General features: G+C 38.9%; 1 protein-coding gene and 1 long non-coding RNA gene across 2 annotated transcripts in view; both read left to right on the top strand.

The window, feature by feature from the left end:
- LOC134676248 (DNA-dependent protein kinase catalytic subunit-like) overlaps positions 1-25572 on the top strand; it is a 92619-nt gene that overhangs the window by 47173 nt on the left and 19874 nt on the right. The window lies entirely within an intron of this gene.
- LOC134676486 (uncharacterized) lies at positions 2430-5363 on the top strand. Its single transcript, XR_010099944.1, has 3 exons — positions 2430-2570; positions 2937-3161; positions 4030-5363. It is a non-coding gene; the product is annotated as an uncharacterized LOC134676486 (long non-coding RNA).

Genomic DNA, 25572 nt, shown 5'->3' with positions numbered 1-25572 from the left:
CAAATTTTATTCATAAATCTATCTACTTAATATCTAAATAACGTTTTCTAACTACCGACGTGGTTTCAGAGTAACACTTACGTTGAGATGATGTCTCACAGATGTCAAAAATAAAAAGGTTTTCATCGATTTTTGACAAGTTTTGAATCGTATATCCTACTTTTCCACGGGAGCCACTAATGTACAACCAAATAATGCTCAACCCAAGAATGTACAGCCCAATAATAGGCGTCCATGGTGGACGCGTATTATTGGGCTGTACATTCCTGGGTTGAGCATTCTCGGGCCGCGCAATATTGGTCCGGGGCGATAATACGAAGCCACTCTTTTCACAGGGCAATAATGTACGACCCCATAATTCGCGTCCAATAATTTGAGTCCCTTGGCTTTCAATTATTGGGCTGCGCATTATTGGTACAGGTCGAGAAAGCCCGACCCAATAATGTACGACCCAATAATAGGAAGCCAAAAACCAGAGAGATTCTTTTTTTTAAGGGAGCTGTCAAAATTAGTAGGGACGTTCTGACATTAGCTCTTGACAATTTAAAAATAATCGGTTTTTTCTAGTGCCATCTTTCAGTGACATTGACAGTATTGTATTGACACTTGTTGGTTTACAAATACAATAAAATGAATTCTAATAAAAGAAACAGTAGACTCAGTAGAGGTACGAGGTACTGAAAAAATATTAATTAATGGAGAAGCCAAAGTTGGCGGTAAGTGCCGCAATTCAACAACTTAAGCTAAAAAAATCTTCGTGTCCGCATGGTATTCCCTCGTGCGTATGGACTGTACAGCATGGTGCTGGCGGAGCCGCTATGGCACATATTTAACCTCTGTCTCGAGCTAGAACTATTCCCAGAAATTTGGAAAATTACTTGAGTGATGACCAGTATTGAAAGGTGGATCAGGAGATAAGGCAAGAGGGTTTCGACTTTCGACCGACACAAAGTTTGTACCCCACACTTAATTTTTTTAGACTGCATGAGAGACAGACAGCAGTAAGTATGTAGATTATGAAGGGCACAGATTGAAACCAGCAGTGACATGGCAGTTTGTTCAAAAGAATATCTTGGTTATATTTGACAACCAGTCTGGCCTAGTGGGTGCCTAGCCTAGTGACCCTGCCGGTGAAGCTGATGGTTCTGGGTTCAAATCCTGGTTAGGGAATTTATTTGTTTGATGAGACAGATATTTGTATATTGAATAATTATATTGTTGTCTGGGTGCCCACAACACTGTTAGAAAATTGAATCTTGTATGTACACCCTTATAATACCAACCAATGAATGTACGCATGTGTGAATGACACCTTATGTTCTTTAGTCTATGTTGCTACTCTATTTGCTCCCTCTCTCTTTGGTTTCGGCTGCGTTGATGGTCGGACGCGTAAGCTTTAGCTCCCATAATTGTATTAACATATATTATTTACTAGATAATAAAGTTCATGTGCATTGTGCGAACAGTGAGTATTCTTTCTCCACCGCCCTGCTGCTGCGGAACCTCGTATCCGCGTAATAGGTTCTGGGCACAGTCACGATTGATATATATTCACTGTTCGCCACCACGCCATCCACACGTGGGTCATCATCCTATGATCGCCGGTAAGCGCATTCATCATGGCCGAGGTGAATCAAAACCAACCTCTCAGCTACTCCAACCATTCGATCGAAAAGCTACGTGGCTCGGAAAACTACCAGACATGGAAGTACCAGATCAGGATGCTGCTGACCCTGGACGGCTTGTGGGAGACTGTGGAAGGGACGGACGTTGACCGTTCGCACGTCAAACGGGCATTGGCTCGCATCGGCCTCAGCGTTTCGACCGCGTGCCTACAACACATCAGAAAGGCGACGACCGCTAAAGAAGCGTGGGATAACCTAAAAACTGTTTTTGAAAACAAAGGTTTGTACAGGCGCGTGCTGCTATTGCGGCAGCTGCATCGTATAGAGTACAAGCAATATAACTGCATGTCCCGTTACCTGGAAGCGGTGATGTCGCTCGTTCATCAATTGGCGGATATTGACAAGAACATAGAAGATAAAGAAGTGGTGGAACTTCTCCTTAGCGGACTGCCAGACGAATACGACGCGCTGGTAAGCAACCTCGAGACTGCAAATATCGCCGACACCAACCTCACCGCTGATATGGTGAGATCTCGCCTTCTTCAAGAAGAATCGAGGAAAATGGAAGGATCTTCCTGTGTAGATGAAGCCGCCCTGTTCTCCAAGGCAAGAAACACAGTACCCAGACAACAAAAACAGGTTACTTGTCACTACTGCGGAAAATCAGGCCATATAAAAAGCAAGTGCTTCAAATATAGGAAGGACAAGGTGAAGAATCGGTCGCTTCTGGCTACCGAGTCATCGAAAGCGTTCTTTGTGAAGAAGTCATCCTTTTACCTGGACTCTGGATGCTCCAATCATCTTTGCAACGACAAGACAATCCTGAAGGACTACAAGGAGCTGCCGGGCGAAGGAAGTAAAGTGACTTTGGCCAACGATGACTCTATATCGGCTGAAGGCGTCGGGGAACTGCCAGTGGGAGGCGTCATCGATAAACTTAATAAGGTATTATATGTTCCAAACTTGACTGCTAATTTATTATCTGTTAGTAAATTGTGTGATGTAGGCTATACTGTAGTTTTTACCAAAGAGAAATGTAATATATACAATAGTTGTAAAATTCATGGCAACCCTATTACCTCAGCATTTAATAGGAATGGTTTATATGAATGGGATGGGTGTAGTCAAGGAAAAGGAACTTCGCAAGAAGTGCACTCTTCCATGTTTTTGCATAATAGGCAAGATACACAGAGTGCTAATGTAGCTGTTTCTTCTCTGCCAGTTCAACTTCTGCATTCCCGTTTAGGTCACCTCAGCTTTAAAAGCATGTGTACTCTAAGGGATGATCCTGCAACTGGTATACAATTTCAGGAAACTTCTGGTGCGAAGTGTGAGACCTGTCTGCTTGGGAAGCAAGTTGCCTTGCCGTATCCCGTGGGCGAGGCTACACGTGCACACGTACCTTTGCAACTAGTGCATAGCGATGTAGCAGGTCCGTTTCAAGAAGACAGCATTGGAGGTGCGAGGTTCATGGTTACCATGACTGATGACTACACCAGGAAGTCACACATCTTCCTCATGCGTCATAAATCCGAGGTAATTAAACATTTTATTACTTACAAGAATTTAGTAGAAAAACAATTAGGATTGCCAATTAAAACTCTTCGGACAGATTTTGGGTCTGAATATTGTAACAAAAGTTTTGCTGATTTTCTTAGAAGAGAAGGTATTGTTCATCAGAAGAGTGTTCCTTACTGCCATCAGCAGTGTGGTGTTGCTGAGAGACTGAATAGGACTCTTCTTGACAAGGCTAGATGTATGCTATATGAAGCTGGTCTCAGCAAGTGTTTTTGGGGTGAAGCAGTTATGACTGCTGCATACTTAAAGAATAGGAGTCCAACAAGTGCATTGTCGGGACGTACCCCTGAAGAGCTCTGGACAGGTTCTACACCAGACCTCAGGCATCTTCACGTCTTTGGCTGCATTGCCCATTCCTTAATACCTAAAGAAAATCGTCGCAAACTTGATCCTAGAAGCAAACCTTATATTTTTGTTGGTTACAGTGAAACGACAAAAGGCTATAGGCTTTTGGATCCGTTGAACCCTAAGAAAGTGATCTTGTCTCGAAATGTTGTGTTTTTAGAAGATAAATTTTACAACAATTTAGATAAATTAAGTTTTAACCAATCTGACAATGAGAATATATTTTATGAATTTGAATTTATTTCTAATGATAATGATAAATCTAGTCATAATAATATTGGAATTCCTAATAAAAATAATGAGAATCTAAATAAGAATAATGTAATTGAAATCCCTAGTCAATGTAATGAAAATCTAGTCTCTAGTGAAACTGATGTGGATTCAATGTCTATTCAAAGTGAGCAAATTCCAATCTGCAACCCGGGAAGTGAAAAACAAATGTGTACTCAAAAACCTAATGATTCTTCCATGGTGTTTTCAGATTCGGAGGAATTCTGTACCGGAAGCGAGAATGAGGAGCCAGGCTGCTCTACTTCGGGCTCAGGTGACTCGTCGAGCGAGTCTGTAGTGCTGTCGCCGCGACCGTCACATTCAGGGGAAGCCCTGCCCCCAGCTGATGCGCCGGCTGTACATTCCTCGCGTCCCGTACGTACTACAAGGTCACAAAAACCCAAAAGGTATGCTGATTACACGTCAGACTACTCCATGGTAGCGCACGATGCTGCGTCTGTCCACAGCCTAGACATACCCTTATCGTATAAGGATGCTGTCACTGGTCCCCTTAGTGCAGAATGGTCTGCCGCAATGAAATGTGAGTTTGACTCTCTTATAGCTAATAAAGTTTGGAGATTAGTTGATAGGCCACATAATACGAACGTAATAAAGTCTAAATGGGTATATAAAATCAAAACAGATGCATCAGGTAACTTTGATAAATTTAAAGCGCGTCTTGTTGCCATGGGTTATACACAAGTCCCTGGTGTGGACTATAAAGACACATTTTCACCAGTTGTAAGACATAGTACAATGAGAATATTGTTTGCTTTAGCTTGTGAGTATGATTTAAGCATAGATCACATTGATGTGACCACAGCTTTTCTCAATGGAGACCTTGAGGAAACCATTTATATGGAGCTTCCACCAGGTTTTAATAATAACCATAAAAATAAAGTTTGTTTGTTACAAAAAGGGATCTATGGTCTTAAACAAGCTAGTAGAATTTGGAATAACAAAGTAAATAAATTACTGTGTGAAAATGGGTTTGTTCAAAGTAAACATGAACCTTGTATCTATATAAGTAAAGATAAAAATAGTTTAGTAGTAGTAGCGCTTTATGTAGACGACTTTTACATTTTCTCGAATAACGAATCCTGTAAAAATAATCTTTTTAATTTACTACAGAGTGAATTTCATTGTAAGAATTTAGGAAATTTAAAAAGTTGTCTGGGCATCAATGTTGTAAGGGAGGGAAATGTATTAAAGTTAGATCAAAGCGACTATATTATGAAAGTACTCAAGCGGTTTAATATGGAAAATTGTAAACCTGTCTCTACACCTATGTCTGTAGGTTGTAAATTTGAATCTGAAGGAGAAAATTTATGTGATGAAACTTATAATTACAGAGAACTTATTGGTTCCTTGATGTACTTAGCTGTTTGTACCAGGCCAGACATAGCATATGCTTGTAGCCATTTAAGTCAGTATAATTCAAAGTTTAATAAAAGTCATTGGCTTGCAGCAAAACGGATTTTAAGGTATTTAGCGGGGACAATTAACTATTCCTTATATTTCATAAAGAGTAGAGAATTGAATTTAATTGCATATGCTGATGCCGACTGGACTAATGATGTAAATAGACGCTCTTATACTGGTTTTGTAATAAAGTTAGGCTCGAATTGTATACATTGGGAATCACGCAAACAGCGTTGTGTAGCACTCAGTTCTACTGAAAGTGAATTTATTTCAATTAATGATGTATGTAAAGACCTATGTTTCATCAAAAATATTTTGTTTGAAATTTTACATGTGAAACCTAACATCACTGTGTTCAATGACAATCAGAGTGCGCACAAGCTTTTACTTTGTAAAGAATATTCACATAAGCGTACCAAACACATAGATGTACGGTATCATCATATAAAAGATTTAGTACATAATAATGTGTTAACTGTAAAATACTTACCAACAGAAGTAATGATAGCCGATGTACTTACCAAACCGCTGAGTCTTTATAAACATTCCAAATTTATTCAAAGCATGAATATAGAGTTAAATGAGTAGGCATGTTTGCATTATGTGCGTGTAAAATCATTATATAATCGTTTATATTGTTTACAAATGTACATGTGCAATCGTAAAAATAGCATGCATTCTTTCTTCACTCAGTCCATGTTTGTGTCTCGTGAAAGCATGTTATTATACGAATGTGTATATGGATAGAGTTAGTCTCTACTTAGGGCAAGCATTATTGTAAATGTTAACTAATATAATTGATATTATATTAAGTTCAAGCCTTTTATCAGGGATGTGCCAATACACATTGACAACATATGTTAGTTTTGTATAGTGTTCTGTGTACTTATGTTGTGTTTAAGCATGAGACATTTGGTCTTATAAGTGTGAGGGGAAGTGTTAGAAAATTGAATCTTGTATGTACACCCTTATAATACCAACCAATGAATGTACGCATGTGTGAATGACACCTTATGTTCTTTAGTCTATGTTGCTACTCTATTTGCTCCCTCTCTCTTTGGTTTCGGCTGCGTTGATGGTCGGACGCGTAAGCTTTAGCTCCCATAATTGTATTAACATATATTATTTACTAGATAATAAAGTTCATGTGCATTGTGCGAACAGTGAGTATTCTTTCTCCACCGCCCTGCTGCTGCGGAACCTCGTATCCGCGTAATAAACACAAGCCTTCTTGAGCTTACCGTGGGACTTGGTCAATTTGTGTAAAAATGTCCCAATATATTTATTTATATTGAGATTGACTGAGAAAACAAGGTGTATGCTACAAGGTGGAGGTTTCTGCAAAACATATTGGTGAGTCCATTAAGACAGCTGTTTATCAGAAAAACTGAGACTGGGTCACTGATCAATGGGTCAAACACCATCAAAAACTACTACTTAAGAGCAAAAATATTGTGTTTATGGGGTGGCCCCAGCTCCTCCATGACACCTAGCAGTGTCTTCAGGTCGCTAACTGCCTCCTTCAATGTGCACGGAGTCCCTAGGTATTGGTTCCTGTATACTTCTACCTTCTACCTACAGTGTAGGAGAATATGCTTTACTGTTTCTTCTTCTTCCATGCACACTCTGCACATGGGGCTGTCTGTTTTACCCATATTATGTAGGTGTTTGATTAGTGCAGCGGTCGGCAACAAGCAGCCCGCGAACCTCTCACTTGCACCCCGCGTGCCTCCTAGGCTATTTTGTATGTAATATTGACAAACAACAATGTCTGATAAAGTCATAAATATTAACAAAGTGCGGCCCGCATCAACTTCGGTAACTACTATTTGGTCCTTGGCTGCTAAAAGGTTGCCGACCGCTGGATTAGTCTGTTATGACCTGTGATTAATCCTACTATTTTGCGTAGTTGGTGTGAAATGAAATGAAATGAATGAAATGAAATGAAATGAAAAATTTATTGATAACAATTTGTTACATGTCTTTTTTTCCATATAAGTACTAGTATTGGTCTAGTATTCTATGTGCATATGCCTGTAAACATAATCCAAATTATATAAATAAAATTAATCGTTAAAATTTGCAATATATCGAAATTATTATTAACAATGAGAATGTAATTTATATCGGTACTATACAAATGTCACGCCTGTATTAATTATTAAATTACTAGTGGAATATTAAAAAACTCACTGTAATCGTAAAACGTGTCTGGGTGTTTTTAGTAATATTTTGGTGTAAGCTTGTAGTTTTGTTCTTTGGTCTGCCTACAGGTGTTCATTTTAGTCCAGTACTTATTGTGACACTCTTGGCAGCAGTCCGTCACAAATGAACTACGAGCGGTCGGGTTGAGCTGGAGCGAGGCCAGAGTGGTCGCTGAAGATAGGAAGGCGTGGCGCGAGCTTGTGAAGGCCCTTTGCACCTCTGGGGTGCCTTAGGACAACAACAACTTATTGTGAAGCTGGTTTCTGAACCTTTCCTGGCCAGTTCATCCGCTGCATCGTTTCCTCTTGATCCACTATGCCCCTTTATCCATTATACTGTTACTTTGTTGCCTTCTTTGCTCACTTCAGTGAGGCCTCGATGTCATTCAAGTATGAGTTCCGATGTAAGTTTGTAGCTACCTAGTGCTTGCAGTACTGATTTACTGTCTGACAGTATTAGTATATTTTCTTGTTTTACTTCTCGTCTTTTTATCGCTTTGCAAGCTTCCATTATTCCTACACATTCAGCTTGGAATCCCGTATTGTGTTCCCAGTGTAACCCAGGGGTTTTGAGATGTATATGTTCAGGTCCTCCGAGAAGACACCACATCCGGTCCCTTCATTTGTTTTTGAGCCATCTGTGGATATTCTTAAATTTGTTTGGTATAGTCCTTGTACAAAAAGAAACATAAAACATGAAAGAACACACATCATTAGTACAAAGGCGAACTTATCATGTAATTCATGTATGCGGCACCGCGATATAATACATTCGGTAAAGACACACTGAAAGAAAACGAACTTAAAGATGTTCTTCTGTTCTGCAGGAAAACAAGAAGATTCGAGGAGAATGGTGTGGCACTTAATGCCGCCGGGACAGTAACCTAGCTGCAGCTCCAACTCTAGGGAATTGGGCTGAATGAACGCAACACGTGATCGACAGCCCACCTGCTTCCTGCCGAGCGTCCCTACACTACATCTACATGGATTCGCTTATTCTGCTCTACAAAACTTCTGTAAGTAGAGAATGCACAAGTGCAAGAGTTGAAGGATTGAAAGAGCTTGTCGTCTTACCTGACAGTCTTCCACACATTTACCTTAATTAATTTAAATGATTTTAATAATTATAGTCCTTTTTAGGGTTCCGTACCTCAAAAGGAAAAAACGGAACCCTTATAGGATCACTCGTGCGTCTGTCTGTCAGTCTGTCTGTCTGTCTGTCTGTCTGTCCGTCTGTCACAGCCGATTTTCTCCGGAACTACTGGACCAATCAAGTTGAAATTTGGTACACATATGTAAGTTTGTGACCCAAATATGGACATGTAACGTAAACAAATTAATTTTAAACATGGGGGCCACTTTTGGGGGGTAAATGAAAAAATTAAAAAAAAAATTTTCAAATTATATCATGTTACATATCAAATTAAAGAGCTTATTGTAAGGATCTCAAATATATTTTTTTTATAATTTTCGAATAAACAGTTTAGAAGTTATTCAAGAAAATAGGCAAAAAATGACCATTCCCCCCCCCCTTTATCTCCGAAACTACTAAGTCTAAAATTTTGAAAAAAATACATAAAATAGGTCTATAGCTATAGATGACAGGAAAACCTATTATAAATGTACAGTCAAGCGTGAGTCGGACTTAATTACAGTTTTAGATCCGACCCCTACGGATTTTTTAAAGAGATTTCAATCACATATTTAATTACACAAACGGGTCTACCGCGATATAATTTCATTGTTTTTACCTTTAATTCCGACGTTTCAGCTGAGTTGCACTAGCTGTGGTCACGGAAAGACTGACGTCCCAACAAACCCACAAACGCCAACCAAACGCGCGTCCAAACGCGGTAGACCCGTTTGTGTAATTAAATATATGTACAAAACGCGAGAGTTTAAAGTGTTAGATTTCACTCACGTTTCACATAAAAAATACATTGTTAACAGTGCCGGATTAACCAATAAGCAAAACAAGCACGTGCTTAGGGCACCACGTTCAGGGGGGAGCACCAAAATGCCAGGATTCGGGCCTGGTTCGGCCTAAAAGTAAAATTGCGTTTTTTATATCGAAACATTTTCGCGCTCGCTTCGCTCGCCTTTTCAATAACTTTCTAAGGTATGACAAAGGTGACATTCGGGTGACGACTGCAGCAACATTACTCTGTTGCAAAGTACTGTCAACTTAGTTAAGTTAAATATAGACCTGTTTAAAACAGCCAACGAAGTATTCCTAAGAAATACTAGGAACACTAACAGGCTGGTCATAAATAAAATGCAAAGAACTGCCACTTTTAAGAAAAATTGTTATGCTATGTGTGTCAATATATTTAATAAGTTACCCAACAACATAAGAGAATTGCCCAATAGTAAATTTAAAAGAGCACTTTTTCAATGGCTGCTGTCTTCGACATTTTATTCTATTAATGAATACCTTGTAAATCAACAATCTAGTTTTTAAATTATGTTAATTGAAGTGGTTTTGTTTGAGATAGATACATGATATATTATTATTTCATAATTGACAGTGTATTTTTATTTCTATTGTTGTTGATAATTAATTTGTATTAAACTAGTTTAAGTTGGTTAAGTTAGGTATATATTACACTAAAATTTGCATGCTGCATAGTCAGTTAAGAAAGATGGGACTTAAAAATGTATAATTTTACAGAAACAACTTGTATATAACCTTTTTTATCGCAAATAAAATGATAAAAAATGATTAAAACTTCCGTGATAAAATGATGTGACTGATTTCCATACTAAAAGTAAAAATGTACAACTGTCTATCATATTGCGTTTTTATATCGAAAAATTTTCGCGCTCGCTTCGCTCGCGTTTCAATCACTTTCTTAGATATGATAAAGGTGACATTCGGGTGGCGACTGCAGCAGTATTAGGTAATCTGTTGCAACATTACTGCAACGGCACTGTCAATTTTCGTGATAAAATGATGTGACTGATTTCCATTCTCAGCTGTAATGCGGCATTGAACTTCTCTCAATTTACCAAAAAAAATCAATGTAATCTTGATGACCCTAGGGAGAGGGGGCACCATGGTCTAGAAATGCTTAAAGCATCAAAATATCTTAATCCGGCACTGATTGTTAAAAATTGTGTAATATACGGAACCCTTGGAACGCGAGCCCGACTCGCACTTGGCCGGTTTTTTTTTCAGATTACCTCAATTACAGTATACTACAATACAATTCAAATACTCTTTATTGCACACCTCATTACAGAAAACAATACAAATAATACAGGAAGAAGAGATTAAACAACAGGCGGTCTTATCGCTAAAAAGCGATCTCTTCCAGACAACCTTACTACTTTTGAGGTTAGAACAACCCACGAAAACATTTAATGTAAAGTGTTGCCAAGACTAGTTGCATAAAGCTTTTACACTAAAAAAGTTATGAGATCCCGTAGTAGGTACCAAGACTTTTACTCTGTCATTCCTAACTTTATAAGCTCTAACAGTATAAAGCCAACATCTTGGTCAAACAGTACGGCTTGGCCGTTTCGTTGGTGTCATACTCATATGGACAATCCCGTAATGACACTTTCAGAATTTGAAAGACCTTTGTTGCTACTTTGTACAACAAGTCCACTGAGGGAGTGTTTGTAAAAACGACATATCAGTTTATATAAACTACGATAATACAAGGTCATATAAGCAGGCATAATTTTAAAACATTTAACATTTAGGTTTTCAGAAAAGTTACGTACCTATTTCTAGCGATATCTATGTATGTAGGGCCTATATAAAATAAGCCAGGAAAGTTATGAAAGTGAATTAAAGTTCATGTTGCACTGATAAAATCATTTTAAACAAATATTCTAAATATAATTATTCTCAAATTTCAGGAGCTGATACAAGCAGCCAGAATGAGTCTCTGCTGAGTCGCCGGCGCCGGACGTGCGTCGCGCGCCTCGGGCGACTGACGTCTTCGTGTGAGTCGCCAATTGCAGGGGAAGATACGAATAGTTAGGTATAAAAGCTACTTTAGTCAACCTCGCCTCAGTACTGTTTGTATTGACTGAAATACAAGTAGCATATATGAGACGTTCGGACGTATCCGTGAAAATACGAAGGTAAAGGAAATTGCACTACATTTTTAGAACCTATTCACCTGTCAGTAAAATATTGAAAAGGAAAGTTCATGAGTTTTATTATTTTCTTTCCTCCAACAGCTTCACATGGAGCAAATGTAAACCTTTTATGTTAATAATATCAGTAATGTCAAGGTACAACGCTCTTTAGAGCATATTGCCATTCCTTTTACTCGAGTGGCCTGTGGGTTAACTATACGAAGCGAGCCTACGATGCATTAAAAGTGCAGTATAACAATGCATTCAGAATGCTGTTGGGCTTACCTCGTAGATGTAGTGCATCTGGCATGTTTTGCGAAGCTAGAAGTTTTCTGGCAATCATGCGCAAGAAAATAGTATCTCTGCTAGGTCGAGTTAGAAGCAGTCCCAAACATACATGTTCGAAAAGTAGAACTCCCTTAGTAGGCCAAGCAATAAGAAGTTATAGAGGGAAATGCTAGGAACACAATTTTTGACTACGTAACTTTGTTTGGACTAGTTAGGAGGTGAACATATCAAAAGTCCCCGGCTGTAGCCCCGGTGCTGGGGGGTAGACTAGTTATAGTCCAAACAAAGTTACGGAGTCAAAAACTGTGTTCCTAGCATTTCCCTCTACAACGTTTTTTGAGCATTCATTTCCTGACCTATAGATCGTGTTTCAATTTATCGCCTCTCGTTGGCAATTAAGGTGGTTCGCTTTCCATACAAAAAAAAAACAATTACATAAGTACCTAATAGTGTGTAATTACTTAATATAACGCAATTGTTTTTTGTATGGAAAGCGAACCACCTTAACTATTCGCACAACGTTTTGTAGTTGCAGTAAGTACTTACATACATATGGCCGGTTAAATTTTCGAAATAGGTATGTATTTACGTACAGTGCTAATTGCCGCACATAGAATAATTAAAGTTTGATCAATCGGAATATGTTCCTAAGTCACTTATTACATTTCGAATTATAAGTCTGTATTTTACAGCTTTAGATGTGCATGACTGCATATGCACATCTAAAGCTGAAAAATGCTTTCATGAAATTATGGCTAAATTATGTTAATAGGGACAAATGTATCATTTTCAACCAAATGGGTTCTTATTATCTGTTGTCAATGAGGCGCTATTTCCATAAAGCTTCAATTTGAAATCAGCCTCGTCGACAACCGACAATGTTAACCTTTTGGTTGAAAACGTCACAAATTATGGCGATAGAGAATACAATGTTCTGTTGCCAGAGTGCAGCACTAGTAAAACCCGTAAACGAGTGAATTGCAAAAAAGTGTAGGTAACACAATGGAATATTCACAAAAATATGAAAGAATGTAACACAAAATGAAGAAAATGTATGTGTTTTTTTTTGTGTTACGTCACACAAAGGACGCCAAAATCGACGCCGCAATATTTTTCACGACGTGTAGAATAAAAGTGGCGTCGAATTCAGGAATCCGCAAATACTATGGTAGCCGATAGCCAAGTAATTTATCAATAGAACAATGTTAAAACAGTAGTAGAAACGGTGAGCTTTGCAAACTTTTAGTAGATTGGTTTGGTTTTGGTAGATTTCTCGGTTTGGCATGCTTGATGCTCTTCACATCACCACAGACGGAGGTCGACAGTTCGAATCTGTCTTGTTCAACCAATTGATGGAGGCACATGCACGCATACGAAGTATACGAACCACATATTACACTACCATCCTGGAGCTAATTGGATTATTTGCATCTACTATTATAGTATATACCTATGCCTTATTTTTACGCCTAAGACCCTAAGCTTTTAACAAAAACCATTATTTCTTTTATACCTACGGGCGGTTTAGCTCCCGTACCTACCTCTATTATACCTAGCCACGTGCTAAAGCAACAATGTCCTTTAAATCCGTATCCCGTATCGTGATAGTATTAAGATTCAACTCGTCTACATCGAGGTGGTCGATCGTCCTAAATACATTACCAAAACATGTTAACTCGTATGAGCCGTTACATAGATTTGAACCTTAATACTATCATGATAATTATTGATTAATATTTTTAAATAATTTGTTAAGCATATTTACACTTGCAAATATACACTTGCAGCATTCTAATATTATGGTATGGTAAACATATAACATGTTATATATTCGCGATTCATGTCAACAGCCCTGTCGTCGGGCCCCCGCCCCCCGCGCAAATGTGAATAAAATGCAACTTTGCTATCAGTTTTTGAAGTGCTAAGAAAGCCTTTCCGAGTAGGTGTGGTGAAAAATATAATGTTCTAATGCTGAAACGTATCACTATCACTGTTTAGTTAGAACAACATGAACCTCATAGAACCCTCTTTCAAGTGCTATTGAAAGAGGCGGCTATACAGGGCCTGGGGCCTAGGGCGGCGAATAGTTATTTACGATACAAGTGCGGAAAAGAGGAAATTCGAACGAGTGGCGATAAATTAAAACACGACCGAAGGGAGTGTTTTAAATCCACACGATTTGCAAATTACCTATTCGCACGTGTATCGTACAACGTTTTACAGTACATGGCCCTTTAAGCTTTTGACATACGCACGAAAAGTGCTATTTTACGCACTAGTGCGGGAAAATAGGACCATAATTATATACTTTAAATGATATTTTTATTATTAATTTGTATAAATGAATGTCATTAGTCATTGCCTACATTAAATGTACTTAATCTATGCTTCCATAAATATATTTACTATCATTATCAATATATTACAAGACGTTGCACATATGTCGTTGTTTCACTTATATGCACACCAATATAGCCTAATATAACTGGAAAGCCTGGCAGGCTAATCTTTTAACACGTTGGCTGCCATGAACATTGAACATCACCGTTGGGATCACGTAATCTTCTCTGTGTGCCCATGAGCATCACCAGTAGAATCGAAAGCTCGTTACCTCTTTATTGACCTCAGTAATAAATGTATAGTCAGATGCTGGGATCACTAAATTTGTAAGGGGCGTGGGAGATACACTTTAGGTGAAGGATGGTGGGCAGCCAATGTGTTTAATACTGCGTTTATTTTTGGTAGGCTTAATTTTGCTGCCCTTTTTAGGGTACTTACCGTAGGGAACTACTACGTTAAAAAAAACCTATGCTAAAATAAAAGGTAAAAAAACCTATTTCTATCTAAAGAGTTTGTATAGGTGTAACTGGGTCACAGCTGAATTCTTATAATGCAAACCGAAGGGCTATATGCAAGAGTACTCGTATGGAATAACAAACACCTTACGACAAAGACCATAATAACTGTCTACCAAACTTGTGTCTTTAGAGAATACTCTTGTAGGGGGCCGAAACCTGGACGTCGTAAGCTAATCAGGAACGAAGACTTAATTAACACCTTCCACGTGCGCTGCCTTCGGAGTAGGTAGGTATGGTATACTAAACATAACATGGAAAGACACCCAAGTAGCACAGATAGCTCTATAACTACTCACTTTTAGTTCTATCTAACGCTCTGTGCGTATTAAGACACTTATAACAGCACACTCGTGGTCCTACAGCTGTATAATAGATTTCAGTGATATTTATATAGCTTAGGGCTGATTAAAAGCTGCATTACGGCTCTGAAAACTACCATTAATACGCAAAGAGTGATATAAAGGTATATTTGCTACGAACCTATACAGCTTTAAGGGTTATCAAATGCTTTAACCGTTATAAGGTCTGTTTAGTGGATAAAATTACGCCATGTGCTGTATAAGGAGGTAATTGTGGACTTTTATTACGTTGACTTATTAAGGGAGCACAAGTGAACTATTATGAAGCTAATAGACGTATAATGGAAAACATGTGGCACATTATACAGCTTTTCGCTTAACATGTTTACCGCTAAGCAGCTTTTATTACGCCGACTTTTAAGGGACCACGAGTGAACTAATATGAAGCCAATAGACGCATAATGGAACACCTGTGGCGCATAATACAGCTTATCGCTGAACGTGTTTACCGCTAAGCAGCTTTTATTACGCTGACTTTGTAAGGAAGCACGAATGAACTATTATGAAGCCAATAGACGTATAATGGAACATACGTGGCGCATAATACAGCTTATCGCTGAACATGTTTACCGCTAAGCAGCTTTTATTACGCTGACTTTTAAGGGAGCACGAGTGAACTAATATGAAGCCAATAGACCTATAAATGAAACACATGTGGCGCATAATACTGCTTATCACTGAAGATGTTTGCCGCTAAAGCAGCTTTTATTTTGCTGACTTATTATAAGGGAGAACGAGTGAACTGTTATGAAACCAATAGACGTATAATCGAACACATGTGGCGCATAATACGGCTTAGCGCTGAACATGTTTACCGCTAAGCAGCCTATTATACTACCATTGAGACTGTGTGTATAGCGGCTATTTAAACATTCACAAGATACCTTATAACTGTTTAGAGGTTCACTAGTGTATCGAAAGAACGACTTGGACTTTATAGTGGTTCATTTAAGTATCTTAATCAGATATATAACAGTCGTATGCTGCATATTAGAATTTTAACGGTTCACGTTGCTTTTCAACATTGACCGCCATTTTATTGTATATAACCTACAAAATTTAAATTACTTTTCCAACTTTTAGGGGCAACAATAACGTTTTGTGCATGAGTTCTTAACCTAAATCACTAGTTTAGCACTTCCTATAACGTATTATTAACTTTTTATCTCATAATTCCGTCCAAACCACTAAAATAGTTTTTACACAATAGCTTATTTATATCATTAATTTAGATAAATCCTGATTATTCTCGTGGCGCATTGAAATTTTCTTAGATAATGTATATATATAATGTCAATAAACTTGCATTCCCAAACATCTTTCTCACATTAATATATAAAAGATCATATACTAACATTTAACTAAACACTTTAACAAAATGACTTATGGTGTTGTTGCGCTAAAGGTTTTTGCTTCAATATAAATATGTTTTTTAAGGCAGAGGTGTAAAAGTATGTTAATAATTATCTTTTATTCAGCCCAACGTCAATCTTTCCCGGTATTAGGGCGCACATGTGACATATTAACTGAATAAAGGGTAACTGGTGGTCTCTTACCCAGTCAATATACACTTCTTATAACTCCTGTTACCCCTTATAATTCCATTAAATTGCTGCTACAATGCTCTTAAACAGCTATGTGAACTTAAGGCTGCATAATTTGTGCCCATTTAAGAGTTATAAAAGCTGAAAAGAGGATTATACAGCTCTTATGCAGCTTTTTTATTACAGCTTCAAGCGTATTCGTACTTCATTATGCGGCTGCTATACAGCTAATCTGTGCTACTTGGGGGGTTACTGGTTACCAACGAAAGTGCGCTGGAGTTTGCTAAGCTTCCTAGTATCACCGCGCTTATAATCTGAGACCGCGCTACTCAAACAGAGACGTTTGCGGCGGCTAGGGCATGTTTAACGAATGGACAGTGCTATTAGGCAAGTGCAACGTAAGACGTCATTACTCCGCTTTAAAGACTGCGTAAAGCGTAATATGATTGCGTTTAACAATAAAGCACTGCAACTCATGGAAAGACCTAGCAACACACCGCGTTGAGTGGAAGAACACCTTTTAAGAGGTCGCGTAACCAATGTTAGGTCCTGGTTTCAAGACTTGGCCCGAAAACGAGCAATAAGACATATATGTGCGATGAGGGTCGCCTTAATGCGAACCAGGTATGTTGCGGATGCAGATTTTTTATGACATCCGCGGATGCGGATATTTAAAGCCTCACATCCGCGGATGCGGATGCGGATGTCAAGATTTGGTACTCAAAAAACGTCAAATGTTACATATTTAGTATTTTTTATTTAAAAAAAAACGAACCGTTTAGTATTTGAACAAGAATATAGGTGACGTTCCACGGCAAAAGGTACCTTATGGCGGCTGGCGCTTACGTCGCATGGCGCCGCAATAATATTGGAGCGGCGTTAATAATAGCGTAAGCGCCAACCGCCATAAGGTACCTTTACCTGTGGGACGTCACATAGGTGTGTTTTATTTAATAAACAATAACTTGGCCGGTTTTTCGGGATCTAGACGATTTCGTTATATATAATGACGAAATTACCTAAAGGCCCCAGTACACAGTGAAGGATGGGCCATGCCACACCCTGGCCATTGTGTACAGGGGGCTATGCTATGGTATGCAATGGCGGACGACTGCCGTCAGTTGTATCAGCCGTGGTGAGCAATCGGGGAGTTGTCGGTTTTTTGGCACACTTCAAAGGAATCGTGGCGTACCGTGGCCTGTGGTGTTCACACAGTCGCCATTGTTTGTTTAGTTTCTTGAATTTTTGACCGCTTGATTCAATGTTAATAGCACAAAATGTCATCATTGTGGAGCAATGAAGAGACTTATCAGTTTATTATAGATTTATATGAATCAGAGCCTGCAATTTTTTTTTTTTGATGCACCATTGTGTGAACACCTACGTGATATAGGCCTACTGTTGCGCATTGCAAAGCATGGCTTGGCATGGACCATCCTTGACCACTGTGTACTGGAGCCTTTACACTTACGCCAGCGGTGCCGTCTCTAATACCCCTAGTAGCATTTTCGTTGGGGCCCACGGTGCCAACGGTAGGGAAAACGTTGGGATGAGGTTCGTTCCGTAGCCAACATTAATTTTGTATTGGCCCACCATCGCATTTACCAACATTCGCTGTGGCACAGATGCCCAGCAATGGGCCTTTGTGTATTTTGGTAACGTTGGCTAAACAACGATAATATTCGTTGGCCCAATGATGACATATATCGCATTTACCAACATTGGCAGTGGCAGTGATGCCCAACAATGGGCCTTTGTGTATTTTGCTACCGTTCGCTAAACAACGATAACATTCGTTGGCCCAATGGTGACGAATACCGCATTTACCAACATTGGCTGTGGCACTGATGCCCAACAATGGGCCTTTGTTTATTTTGGTAACGTTGGCTAATCAACGATATCATCCGATGGCCCAATGACGACAAATATCGCATTTACCAACATTGGCTGTAGCATTGATGCCCAACAACGGGCCTTTGTTTATTTTGGTTACGTTGGCTAATCAACGACATCATCCGATGGCCCAATGACGACAAATATCGCATTTACCAACATTGGCTGTAGCATTGATGCCCAAAAATGGGCCTTTGTGTGTTTTGGTAACGTTGGCTAATCAACGATATCATCCGATGGCCCAACGATGACAAATATCGCATTTACCAACATTGGCTGTGGCACTGATGCCCAACAATGGGCCTTTGTTTATTTTGGTAACGTTGGCTAATCAACAATATCATACGATGGCCCAATGACGACAAATATCGCATTTACCAACATTGGCTGTAGCATTGATGCCCAACAAAGGGCCTTTGTGTATTTTGCTACCGTTCGCTAAACAACGATAACATTCGTTGGCCCAATGGTGACGAATACCGCATTTACCAACATTGGCTGTGGCACGGATGCCCAACAATGGGCCTTTGTGTATTTTGGTAACGTTGGCTAGTTAACGATATCATCCGATGGCCCAATGATGACAAATATCGCATTTACCAACATTGGCTGTGGCACTGACGCCTAACAATGGGCCTTTGTGTATTTTGGTACCGGTGGCTAAACAACGATAACATTCGTTGGCCCAGTGAGCACAAATATCGCATTTACCAACATTGGCTGTGGCACGGATGCCCAACAATGGGCCTTTGTGTATTTTGATAACGTTGGCTAGTTAACGATATCATCCGATGGCCCAATGATGACAAATATCGCATTTACCAACATTGGCTGTGGCACTGACGCCTAACAATGGGCCTTTGTGTATTTTGGTACCGGTGGCTAAACAACGATAACATTCGTTGGCCCAGTGAGCACAAATATCGCATTTACCAACATTGGCTGTGGTACTGATGCCCAACAATGGGCCTGTGTGTATTTTGGTATCGGTGGCTAAACAACGATAATATTCTTTGGCCCAATGATGACATATATCGCATTTACCAACATTGGCAGTGGCACTGAAGCCCAACAATGGGCCTTTGTGTATTTTAGTAACGTTGGCTAACCAACGATATCATTCGATGGCCCAGTGAGGCCAAATGTCGCATTTATAACTATAGCCGGTCAAGCAAGTTTGTCACTAGAAAAGGTCGCGAAATTCAAATTTTCTATGGGACGACAACCCTTCACGCCTACATTTTTTAAATTTGTCGCTCTTTTCTAATGACGGAAATGGCTTGACAGAGTGTAACACCATAAACAAATAAATAAATATCACACGAGCATTTTAACAGAGGCCAGGGGCTGCGTGACGTCATCAAAATAGCTACCAGTTGAGTTTGCTTGTGGCGTCACTAGATGGCGTTACTGTCTCCAAACATCGAAGTTATAGTTATTTTCTCGATTATTCCGGATATAATCATAATATTTTTTACAAGTAACTTATAAATCTAATAGCTACAACTATAAAATTTATACATAAATTTAAAAATTTGTATTTTACCAACATTTTCTCAATTGTAAGAATCCTCCACAAGGCCCAACGTTAAAGTTACAATGTTGGCCCTTTGTGGGACAAGCTGTGTTGGGCCTTCAACCTGGTGCACGACTACCTACCGACCTACCTGACTTGCCGTTGGGTAATTGTTGAATTTGCAAACAAGCACAACGAAAAAATTGCCCTTTTTTAATTTTTTGCAGTTGGCCCTACAGCAAGCCATACGGCCAAATGTAACAATTAACCAACCATCAAACAAATGTGTATAGGCCCAACCACGGCCCAACCAAAACCACCACCGTTGAATAATTGTATGATTTATTTAAATAGGCCCAACGAAAAAAATTACTCTAATGGCCCTCTGTTGGGAATCTTCGGGAGGGCCTTTGTCGAGGGCCCTCCAGCAAATCGTACGGCCAAATATAACAATTAACCAACCATCAAACAAATGTGTATTGGCCCAACCACGGCCCAACCAAAACCACCACCGTTGAATAATTGTATGATTTATTTAAATAGGCCCAACGAAAAAATTACTCTTATGGCCCTCTGTTGGGAATCTTCGGGAGGGCCTTTGTCGAGGGCCCTCCAGCAAATCGTACGGCCAAATATAACGGTTGCCCAACTAATACGTAAACAAAGGCCCAACAAAATCCCTACAAGAAAATGCTATTAGGGACGTTCCTGTTAGGTACCTACTATTGGTCGACATCCGCATCATGCGGATGCTCCGCATCGATTTTATGCGAATGCGGATGTTGAAAATAATGCGGATGTTCCGCGGATGCGGATGCGAATATTCGCAACATCCCTGGTGCGGACCCTCGTATTACTTGACAGAAATGTGGACGATTATGCCGTTCAAAAATTGTGTCATATATATATATAGCCACGAGCGGTCCTGTCGCTAGATCACAGATGCTGCTTAATTATTTTAATCATCTGTAAATATATAAAAGGCCTGATGATGATGCTTTACGCGGCCATTGCCAAGATGAGGGGGGCGAAGTGCACCTGCCGTGTTAATGCGTCGTTTAATTGTACATAAGCCCGAAGTACGGTAAAACCTAGGATTTACCGGAAAACCCCAAGTTTTACCGATGCTGATCGGTAAAAGCCCGAAATGTCAATCAATAATACCGGTAAATCAAAGAAAAATCCGGTAAATTGAGGGCCGCAAGAACCGTTACGGGTTTGTATTTGTAACGTCATAGAAGCGTCGGTTCCGCCAGCATCGTTGTTTAATCTCTCTCCTCACACAAAACTAGTGTCCGACCGAAGGTTGGAGTCTGTGCTCAACTACTTATCCTGAAGCCTGAAGCACGGCTTTGACTCCACATGAAAGTTCCCCTCACGGGGGCACTTCAGACTTTTAGGCCCAGGTGAAGATCGATACCCAGCCTTGCGATATTGTCAACAAAAAATTTGGGGCTCGCTGCGCTCGCGTTTTTGGCTGTTTTGGTTGACCCTGTATCTACATGTTAGCTTGACTGGTGAATGAATAGAGTTAGACCAAGAAAATTCTGCAATGATTTTGATAGCATTATAAGCAGTGCAGTGCAACTAGTGCAAATGTTATTTATACGTCATAATTTCATAGAAGTTTTGACGTTTAATAATAGTCAGGTGGCCGGCTGCATGAAACAAACCTCATCAAAAAATAGAATATACCTACCCTGTAGAGGTACCTGACATTTAGTAGCTTCCAACGCACTTGGTCGGCCTAGGCTTAACCTGGCAGATTTTGTACAAATGGCAAAAACGTTGGACAAAAATTCATCAAAAAAAACCTCATCGAAAAATAGAATGAAACTTGTATGGTAGGATACCTGACCTTGAGGACAGTAAAAAAAAGTGGTCGGCCTCACCTTAGCCTGGCAGTTTTTGCAGTCCGACCAGATTTATTGGGTCACGTGAGAGCTACAATTTACCTCATCGAAAAATAGAATGAAACAAACGGATTATAATAGCTAAAATAAGCCTGTTGACGTATGTCTTGGTCGGCCTCACCTTAACCTGGCAGTTTTTGCAGTCCGACCAAATTTATTAAAAAATCATCAAAAATTTTTTATCGAAAAATCGTATGAAACTTGTATGGTACGATAGCTGCCTTTGAGGACAGTAAAAAAAAAGTGGTCGGCCAAATCCTGTGTTGGCAGGTTCCTGTGTCCGACCAATTTTGTGGTACCACGTGAGAGCTACAATTTACCTCATCGAAAAATAGAATGAAACAAACGGATTATAATAGCTAAAATAAACCTGTTGACGTATGGCTTGTTACGGATGGCTTTCACAAATTCAATGTGGCGGTGTGCGGCAGAATCCACTTGCATCAAATTTGATGCCACACATTGTGACTGGACATTAAGAGATGAAATGTATAAGATAAAATGGTTTGAAGGGCACATAACGCCTTTGCGAGTCGAAGAAATAACAAGATGATTATGATTAACAGTAATTATTAACAATAAAAGGGTTATTTCCACTAGTTCCCACCTTTTACCACTGGTAACTACTGAGAAAAAAAAATCCTAGTAGTTACCACCAACTCGGTTTGGTGGTACCTACTGGGAATTTTTATTCCCAGTAGTTACCACTGGTAAAAGGTGGGAATTTTTTTTCTACTAACCGAGCTTCGAAGGAGAAATGCTACAGTTGATGGAAAAAAGGCTGATTTGATACAAAGATAATCACTTAATATATGTGAGGTTATCTTGTGTATTTTACCATTTATTAAAATTTTGGAAGGCTCACGTGCAGTTTTTCCTGTTATATTACAAGTGTTCGATTGAAAACTAAGCTTTGGTGTATACCTAGATCACCTGCATGTACAAGAAGGCGTTTCATATACGCCCGCCCATCAGATAGGTACACAAAGTCATGATGCGTATGGAATACAGCATGTGTAGCCAAGCCATTATGCCCTAAATTATGTACTACTTCGTTAAAACTTAGCTTACCTGTGTATTTACTCTTTCCAAAATATTTATCTTCCTTAAATTGCAGCCTATACAAACGGTCTTTGTCATTTGCCTTAGTTTTTGGTACTCAAAGCTTTTTCTCACCGATTTATGCATATCGGGTCCTTGGGAAAAAAGGGAGATCCTATAGGTATATTTCCACAATTTGTCGCACACTATTGCAGTATTGTGGAGAAAAAAAAACATACAACCGCATTGATAACCTCTTCCTTTGGGATTTGGAAGTCGGTTAAAAAAGGAGAATGTTTACAATTTATTGGAAACAATGTATGTGATTTGACAGTGACAGCAACTCCACTATGGAGGCGCCACCTGGCGTGATAAAATGTCAGTTATGCCTCCTCATTCTATCTGTAGTGGAAAAGTAGGATATACGATTCAAAACTTGTCAAAAATCGATGAAAACCTTTTTATTTTTGACATCTGTGAGACATCATCTCAACGTAAGTGTTACTCTGAAACCACGTCGGTAGTTAGAAAACGTTATTTAGATATTAAGTAGATAGATTTATGAATAAAATTTGAACTGAATGTTTTCTTTTTTTTAAAGCCCTCTAAGACCTCCATGGACTCATTTACTTATGACTTTTTTCAGTTAGCATTATTAAGTTAAGTTCAAGCTGCGAAGAAACCATATTTTCAATAAAGAAATTATTATTCTTTATAAATGTGGTCGGACTGCAAAAACTGCCCGGCTAAGGTGAGGCCGACTAAGCCATAAGTCAACAGGCTTATTAAGCTATTATAATCCGTTTGTTTCATTCTATTTTTCGATGAGGTAAATTGTAGCTCTTACGTGGTACCACAAAATTGGTCGGACACATTAACCTGCCAACACAGGATTTGGCCGACCACTTTTTTTTTTACTGTCCTAAAAGGCAGCTATCGTACTATACAAGTCTGCAGCGGATTTGATAGCCCACGCAGTGAAAGTGTTATTTTAAACGTCAAACTTCTATGAAATTATGACGTTTAAATGACACTTGCACTGCGTGGGCTATCAAATCCGCTGCAGACTTTTTTTGGTCCGACTCTATGAATTTTACACGCTTTGGAATGAAAATTGTCGAGTTACGAATTTTTTTCAAAAAAATGTATGGTGCAGAAACAAGAAATTCAAGAAACGCAAAACAAACCGTAATATTCTCGCAGATGGTTATACTACGAATTATTTGTGATTTTTTGGCATATTACATATATCCGTCACGGGTGCAGCTTTTTAAAAAAAAACATTAATTGTTTCTATGGAAAAAGCACGAAAACCAAAGTCAACTGTTGTGAGATATTTTGATTTTTTGTACCGGCTAAATACACTTTGTTTGAAAAAAAATCATAACTAGTATTTTCGACTCAAATCGTCTGAAACTTACAACTTAGCATAAACATACTGGGCAAGACCCATTTCAGTCAAAAAAAATCTTAATATATATTATGTTGACTTTGGTTTTTGTGTTTTTCCCATAGAAACAATTAATGATTTTAAAAAAAGCCGCACCCGTGACGGATATAATAATATGTAGTATGCCAAAAAATCACAAACAATTCGTAGTATAACCACCTGCGAAGATATTACGGTTTGTTTTGTTTCTTGACTAAGTAATAATGATTTTTTGTTCCTGCTCCATACATTTTTTTGAAGTGAAAACTTCTTTAGCGGCGCTGAGCACTTTTTGAGGTGGGGAAAAAATGATAAACTCGATACAGCGTAACACATAACGCGTAACGACGACGACGACGGCTGACGTCATGTGTCACGCACAATGTTATTCACCAAAGAACTTTAGTCATAACCAGGTCATAACGTATCATAATCAGGTGAATTATTTAAAACTGGAACTTTTATATTATTTAAGCAATAAAGCTCAATGTTCTAATCTTGTACGGGCTGAAATACGAGAATCTCAGTTACATTCTAACTTTAGGTATTCAAATATAATTCAATAAAGCTGCATCTTGATAAAATCGCTAATAAAAGTGAAAACTCAGAATATCATGACCAAATATATTTAGATGCGAGGTCTGCAAGGTAACTTTACAATTTCTATTCGAATTTTAAACAATTAACGCTACAAATTTAAGCTCACTAGCCAGCAATTTCGGAACTAAAGTTTTTCAATAGTAAGGAGGATGGGTCAATTATACATAGGTAGTGCTGCAGACATTTTGGACTAGTCATTGAGTTTTCACTTCTGTCGGCACTCCAGGGGGCCTATTTTTGAAATTCGATCGTTCGATCGTTCGGAAATCTGTGGAAAACGGCGAAATGCTAATTTTTGAAATACTAGCGATAGAAATTGGGAATCGAGTGGTATTGACCACTCGTTTTCAATTCTATTAGTAGAATTTAAATGCCTAGTAGTAGAGATATTATTGAACGAAATTTAATACACGAAATCGAGTAGTCGAATTTAAAAAATCGGCCCCCAGGAGTGCACCCCGATTTTTTTTTTAATTCGTAACTCTCATTCCACAACTTTCATACCTAATCGTCTAAAATTCATAGGTTACTATAACAATGCCTAGCAAAACCGATTTCAATCAAGAAAACATAAAAATAACTTCGGTTTCTATGT

The sequence above is a fragment of the Cydia fagiglandana genome, chromosome 24, assembly GCF_963556715.1.
Source record: "Cydia fagiglandana chromosome 24, ilCydFagi1.1, whole genome shotgun sequence".
Taxonomy (NCBI): Eukaryota; Metazoa; Arthropoda; class Insecta; order Lepidoptera; family Tortricidae; genus Cydia; species Cydia fagiglandana.
Note: the sequence above shows the minus strand (reverse complement) of the source record. Positions and strands in the feature narration are given on the sequence as shown.